Genomic DNA, 7,717 nt, shown 5'->3' with positions numbered 1-7,717 from the left:
GACGAAAATTGGCACACACATTGCCTTTGACATAATCTACGGTACCACGAAGTTAGATTTTTAAAAAAATTATCATTTATGCTAAATTATGCTAATTTATGCATAATGATGCATGAAATCAGACAATTTGGTATAAATCACTAAATAAAGCTCAAAACAGGCACATTTTTTGTGTAAATATTCTTTTTAGTGTCCTGAGCAAATATAAGAGAAAAAAATTGTAGCATCAGAAAATATTTCTTAAGTATTTTATTGTTTTTTTGAATTTCTTATGTATTTCTTTGTTTTTTCAACTTTATGTTTTTCATTGTTTTTTCGATAAAACTGGTCCGCAACATTGTTCCGAATAAGAAAATATGCTATTAATTGATTTTAATCAATAAAACCCCCAAATAATCATGCTTTTATGAAATTTGCCTGTAAGCACAGTTTGCATTGAAATTGTACACAAATTCACGTTTTTGAGCAAATTTTGGTCTGACATGCACGTACATATTTATGCGCAACTTTGGAACTGCGCGCCCAGGCATCGCAAATTTGGTGTCAAAAGATGCGGGAGACTCAAGAAAAAAAAAGTCATGAAACGTCGCGGCGATAGCTTTTCGCGTTAGCGATACATCGTGTGGAACGTCGAGGGGGAGCCTCGGAGGCCCCCCCCCCCGGACTAGTTAGGGTTAAATCTTCTCAAAATCTGAAATCAAATTACAGAAAATTTGCAGATGTCAGACAAAAACAGCAGAATATGTTATTAATGATAAGGATCAGATAAATATAATTGAACGTTTAATTCTGCAACCAAAATAGCAATGATATAATATTGTCAATACAGGGCTCTGAGGAGAGAGAGATCTTAGTATTGTACCTTATTAGATACATGTACTAGCAATTTATGACAAAATTGTGATAAAAAAGATAGAACATCAAACCACAGGAATGTGCTTTCTAGGATCTGACAGTTGAAATTTGTTCCAAGCTTTACATCTTCTACTGTATCTGTAATACCATGTTAACTTCTTTTGCGTGTATGGGGATGATAAACAGCATTTGCCATCGTTCTGATTTCATATTTTCATCGCCCTGGTGTTGTTCATTATTGTGAGCAAGGCAGATTAACATTAGTTAGGTTCACACGCTGTTCCTATAAGTTTAGGTCGAAAACTTAACTCTCGATGATTAGCTTGTAGTTTAGCACCATGTGGATGCACTCGAAAGTTAGCAGTCTTAAAGTTTAGTCGATGATTAGGACCACGAGACATCTTGGGGTTTATGCTCTCTCCACGAGCCATGCGGGGTCCCCAATCGTAGTTTGGCTCCGTGTGGACACAATAATCAACAAGCTTGTGAGTCAGCGTGAACCTCGCATCTCGTTCGTTGCGCTATTTTGTATGGGCACAAGGTCATCTACCAAAGACTCTGCACTTCCGTTGTAATCATCGAGTGGGGCTCACTCGTACATTGTAACTTGTAACTTAAAGTTTGGGTGCCCATGTGAACCTGTGTTGTGAATTCAAGAGTGGAGCTAATCATCAACAGTAATAAGTTTTCAACCCAAACTTCAAGTTTGGCAACTGCGCATGAATGTAGCTATTGTGTGACGATTGTGACATGCTGTATACATCCAGTACTGGAGACCTTCTGTAAATTGTATCCAAGGAAATTGTTGATTTATGTTGTAGGTAAGTTTACACACTCATATACATAAATATATAAACATACATGATAAATACATGGTCATATAGATACAGACATAATGCATGTTGTACTTTGTACATACATACATACATACATACATACTTACATACATACCAGCATTTCTACTTTTTGACAAGAGCATTTTCAGTTGATATCCTTGTCTGTCTCTAGGGCTGATCCTCTATAGATTCTGCAGAAGATGTACTCAACAAGAAAACAAGCAAGTAAAGATAAGAAATCTTGTCATATATAGGACCTGAACAGACCAAGACATCATTTTTTTATTTATCTATTTATTCATTTATTTTTTTAATTTTTTTAATTTTTTTTTTTTTTTTGGGGGGGATTTGTATCATGTTTGTGTCTTAGTGTGATGAGAAAATGTGTAATGTACTCAGATGTAGATGCCTATTAAAGTGAGTATCACATTAGCTTTGAGATGAGACGGTGACCAGGTGGTGACTCGAGTCTCGCTGGTCGTGGAGATGATGTGGAGTCATCTCTGCAACTTCTCCAGGAGACGAGACTTGTCCTCAGAGAGTTGCGAGCAGATCAGACATGTTCCATTTTTTCAGAGATTTTTTCAATCTCCACGTGGTTGGGGGGATGTCTTCGTGATGTCTCCTCAGTTATAGACAAATTTTGTCCACGACTGTCTCCAAGATGTCTCTGTGCCCTTGTGGAGACCCTGGCAACCCATCGGCAACTATATGGAGACGTCGTGGTGATGTCGCAGCAACCTCCAGGGAAAGAAGGCATCACCTTGTTTGGAGAAGTCCCAGATGTTGTCATGGAGTCACCTCAGTGAGAAGACAAGCCTTTTTTTTTGTCTTTTGAGTTGCAACAGTCGCAACAAAGTGGCGACATCTCCTTCAGTATATATATTATTGGCAATGTGTTGATTGATCTTATATATTGATTGCAAGGTAATTAGATCTGTAAAGTGCAGCAAAGCATAATTATATGATGGAATTGGAAACATCTATGTACACATGGCCGTGTGGATATGCACACAAGATGGTATTGGAGTCAGTGTGAGATATATGTACTGAGAAAGAGATCAAATCTACTTACATGGCAAACAAACATTCAAGAGAATGCATATCATGATGGTTGTATGTCTGTCTGTATTATACAAGATGCTGCACATATTCTACTAAATCAGTAGAATTGCCTTCTATGCAGGGAAGGCTCCACCTTGTAAATTTTCTTATTTTTAATGACACAAAATGTGGCCCTGTATAAAGATGCATTGGTAAAGCCCCTGTCCCTTCCAGCCATTTAACAATTCTGTCTGCTTCAATTTTCACATCAGATGGTGTCAAATAGGGGCAAATTAATTTTGTTGTTGTTGTTGTTGCTGACAGCAGTAGATAGATCAGGACATGTCTAAACTGTACTGCACATCTGAGAAATGTCTTCCTAAGTACAAGTACTGTAATGTCTTTAATTAGCCCAGCTTACAGAATACAGAATGCCTGAGTAACACCTGCTTGAGTATGAGTAACAAATGAAATGCTGAAATACACATCTGAAATAGGTCTTATCAGCATTCAGTTTGTGTCTAATAAAAGGCTAAAGTCTGCATATTGCCTCATCACAACAGTCATAGCTCATGGACAGTCCACATCAATTGTTTCTGTACTCCAAAGTAATATTTATATACTGTAAAAGTGGTTTCTTTCGCGTACAGAAACTTTCGCTGTTTCCATCGTTGTGGACTTTTTCGCGTGTGTTTAAATTCGCGGTCGGTAATCAAACATACGATAGCAATAAGTAAGAAATCCTTTCCAACGGGAGACACTGAGCCAGGGCGGGAGAAATTAAATCATAAGCGGGAGAACGGGAGATTTTGCAAAAATGGGTTTTCGGCGGGAGATCTCCCGTCGAAAACGGGAGAGTTGGAGTCTCTGTGATAGCGCTGTACAAGAAACGAGTTAAAAACATTTTCGCGTGATGTTAAATTCGCGGTTCAACCTCAAAGCCCGAAAAGCGCGAAAATAAAACCACCATGAAAGAAACCACTCTTACAGTATCATTTTGAAGTACACTTAATTTCATCATGCAAGCTCCAGGGCCCTGTTGCATATAACCCTTACCGCTGGACTTACCGCTCCTTTCTAGCTGTAAGTCTTCAAATTAGCGGTAAATTTTATAATCCTTGATGCTGATTGGCTGTGATGCCTAATTTTGATGGCACTTACCATTGAAATTCAATGGTAAGTTTTATGCAACGGGCCCCAAGTGCTAGAGGGGGGCTGCAGAACATTTTTGAAGGTAGGGGCTGTGGGTCAATGGGTGTAGTAGGGCAGATATGTAGCAAAAATTGGTCGAAATGCTCACATCCGGCGGAAAGTATGAAATTTTGCATATAGGGGTATTTTGGGGCGCTGATTTCAAATATTGCCGGATCCAAGAGATCTGACCACGGGGTCGACCGCCATTTTGAATTCCAATATGGCCGCCATCACAAAACAAATTCAAAGATCGCTATCTTCAGTTCTGAATGACCTGTGGCACCAAAATTTGGTACACATGAGCGTTTTGACACATTGAATTTGATGACAGATCGATTTGGAGTGTCTGACAAACATCAAATGGCCGCCATTTTGAATTCCAATATGGCCACCTCGACGAAATATTCAAAATCCCAATCTCGATTTCTCAGTGGTGAGTGACCCTGAAATTAGGTGTAAACAAATATTTTAACATACTGAGTTAAAATATTAACTGATGTGATGTCTGACAAACGCAATGCCTTCTATTTTGAATTCCAATGTGGCTACGAAGACAAACATCATGACTAACATTCACGGGCATGTCAAAAAGTGCAGCAAAAAGGAAGCATAATGCACCTTTTACTGACGTCACAATGTAAATACAGCAGCGCGCACTCTATCAGTTACAATCAGGTAGCCTAATTTACAAACCCGAGATAGAGATTTTCAACACTCCGACATGACAAATATGTATAGAAATTCAAATTGGCTGCCGTGCAGCTTGTCAGACATATCAAATAAGTCTGTTATTGAAGTCATCATATCACCATGCTGTAATATATCAAATTCCAATGGCTAATGTCATTCAGAACTGAAGATAGGGATCTTTGACGGCGGCCATATTGGAATTCAAAATGGCGGCCGACCCCGTGGCCAGATCTCTTGGATCCGGCAATTTTTGAAATCAGCGCCTCAAAATACCCCTATATGCAAAATTTCATACTTTCTGCCGGATGTGAGCATCTTTTTCACATATCTGCCCCACTAGTGGTGGGGGTGTCAATGGTCAAATGGAAAGAATCTTCAGGCAGAACCCTCTGGAGTCATGGGTTTGTTATCCTTTTTTTTTTCTATGAGCCAAAAAAAAAGGGGGTGGGGGTGGGCCTGCCTGCCCAACAGCAATTAAGTCAAGAAACCAGTAAGTTTCTGCCTTAGTAACAATAAAAATGGCAACAAAAAAAAAAATGGTAGAATATGAGAACCACAAACTGCAATGGAAGCTGGCAGTTTCAAACTTTGAACATGTCCAAAATTTGATATGGCTGGTGCTGTTTGTCATCATATAAATATGTCTCTAAACCAGCTGAGAAATACATTTTAAAAAGACCAATTAAAGCATGCCTTCGCTCTTCAGACAGAATCGTTAAATTGCACAGTGGGACTGTAGCTTAATACATTGCATATTATTAGTTATTCCAGGAACAACTCGTTATCATATAAAGAAATATATTCTTGAATATATTATGGATTTGCAGTATCTTGTAACTTAGTAATGACTGCTAGGGGATATCATATTTTCATTCATCATTCTGTTCTATATTAAATAAATTACAGGAAAATGTAAGAAAGGATGTTCCTTTTGTGCAATTCGTAGTGTTTATGTGACATACTCCAATGTCTTTTCCTCATCATCATCGTACCACTGCAGTAATAGATTGTCTGGAAATAGGAGTTGTCTTTACAAGGCCATTTCACTTTACATATACATCTGTATAAAAATTCAGTTCAAATCAGTATCATACATCAGCAGCAGAAATAAACAAGCATGTCCACAAGCTTGACCTGTAGGATGGTTTTGCTGTAGAAATGGTGTAGGTGGCCAATATGTATTTCTTCACTATTACAACACCTCTTTGTATGCATACCTGCTACTAGTCTCATTTTTCACATAAAGTAGTACAGCTGCTCATCTTTCCAAGATAGCCTTGTTTATTCAGCAGAATGCAGTTTTGACTACTGAGGGTGGTTATTTCATGCATTGCCTATATGTCATCTTTATATACATGTCATAGCCCCATGTCATGTAGTGTGTGTTTGTGAGGGTAGGAGTGTTTGATTAGATACATTGTAACTTGCTATCACAGCAACACAGCTCTTGGGACACAATATATATTGTAAGGGTACATCCACAACCCTAGCAATTAAAGTGATACTAGTAGTAGTATAATGTATATCACAAAAGTAGATATGTCATATCGGCTCATGGCTTCTATAGACTTAACTCACTCCTAGCTCTGTGGTTCATCCTTTGAAATTGTGCCTCTAGTCTCGGTACATTCTTTTGTCTATGGAGGATTTTTGTTTGAAATGTTATCATGCATTCATTTATGATTGAAAAATAAAGATGTTATGGTTAGTATCTTGGGCATGTTTTCCCTATTCACAAATGTCAAGAGTTTGCTATTGCAATTCCTAGAGACTACTTTCTTTATGCATTATGATTAGACTGCAACATCCTTGTATCATAGCTAGAATTATTTCAATATGTAAAAGATTATAATGAGGACTCCCTTGCCCCACAAGTATCACAGTAATCGATGGGGAGCACGACAAACACATCCTGTTATTATTTACAGCCTTTGTACAATTAACATAATGATTGAGTCATTTTTTGTTCTTGATAATCTGTGCAGTTCTGTAGTAAATGATGTCAGTAATCTGTACTCACTGGTAAGTCAGGTGTAATAAATCTCACGTGGGAATAGTGTGTTAGTAGGACACATCATGACATTAGACTTCAGGCTAAATTCTGGTGAGATTAGAAATATGTTGCATCCAAGTCTACAGTCTAGATACACTCAGCATGTAATATTTGATTCTTGAGTCAATTGTTTTCTAGTGCACTGTTGTTGTTTTTTTCACTGCAGAAGCAGTGTGGACTGAAAGTTTGATTTCATAGAATCTGATACAAGTTGAAATACATGTACATGTACTGTATATGAAAATTATTTCCAATGTAAAGTAAATCAATCTTGCAACCACCAGCAACCATTTCAAGGGAGAGTATGTTTATATGTGTATTTTTGGTGATAGTGCAAACAGATGACACTGGTACACAGACTGGAGCACACCCACAAACGTGCACAGGTACACTTGTACATATGTACTTGTACGTATACCAATATTCACACATCACATGCAAAATATACAATCATGCACGAGTGTACAATGTACTCCACATTTACACACCAGCTTCATATTTCATGGAGAAGAGGAGCATGTTTGTGACAGCAACAGGTACAATTATAACGATTTGAAGCCTTATTTTCTTTATTTACTTCAATTTATTCATTGAATATAAAAATACAAAAACACATGTATTAAAACAGACATGCTGTCTACATAATCAATAAATCATTCACTCTTGCACATGTAATCCAACATTTCTCTCCATTAACCCAGTGTATGTCATAATAATAACACAATGTAAGGCAGACATGGAGCAGCATTATAATTATTTTGGTTTCAATGTAATTCTGAGCTTGGTCCATTAAAAACAAAACCACACAAACACCTTATACAAATTGTACTTGTACTACAATAAGGCTTGTTATCTTCTCATTTCTTACTTGTGTGTGTAGAGTACTATGATATACAGTCAACCTTGCTTAAGTCGACCTTGCATAAGTCGATTATGCCACTGAGTTGAAGGTCTTTTCAAGTCCTCTTCTCTTTATATTCTATTGATTTTAATCCCTCATAAGTCAAATTTTCTCTGAGGTGATGTTATTTCTTCAGACCAAATA

Source organism: Diadema antillarum, unplaced genomic scaffold (assembly GCF_040938485.1).
Source record: "Diadema antillarum isolate AM-2024a unplaced genomic scaffold, OU_Dant_1.0 seq00000248_RagTag, whole genome shotgun sequence".
Lineage (NCBI taxonomy): Eukaryota > Metazoa > Echinodermata > Echinoidea > Diadematoida > Diadematidae > Diadema > Diadema antillarum.
The sequence above is the reverse complement of the archived record's forward strand: the minus strand, read 5'-3'. Positions refer to the sequence as shown.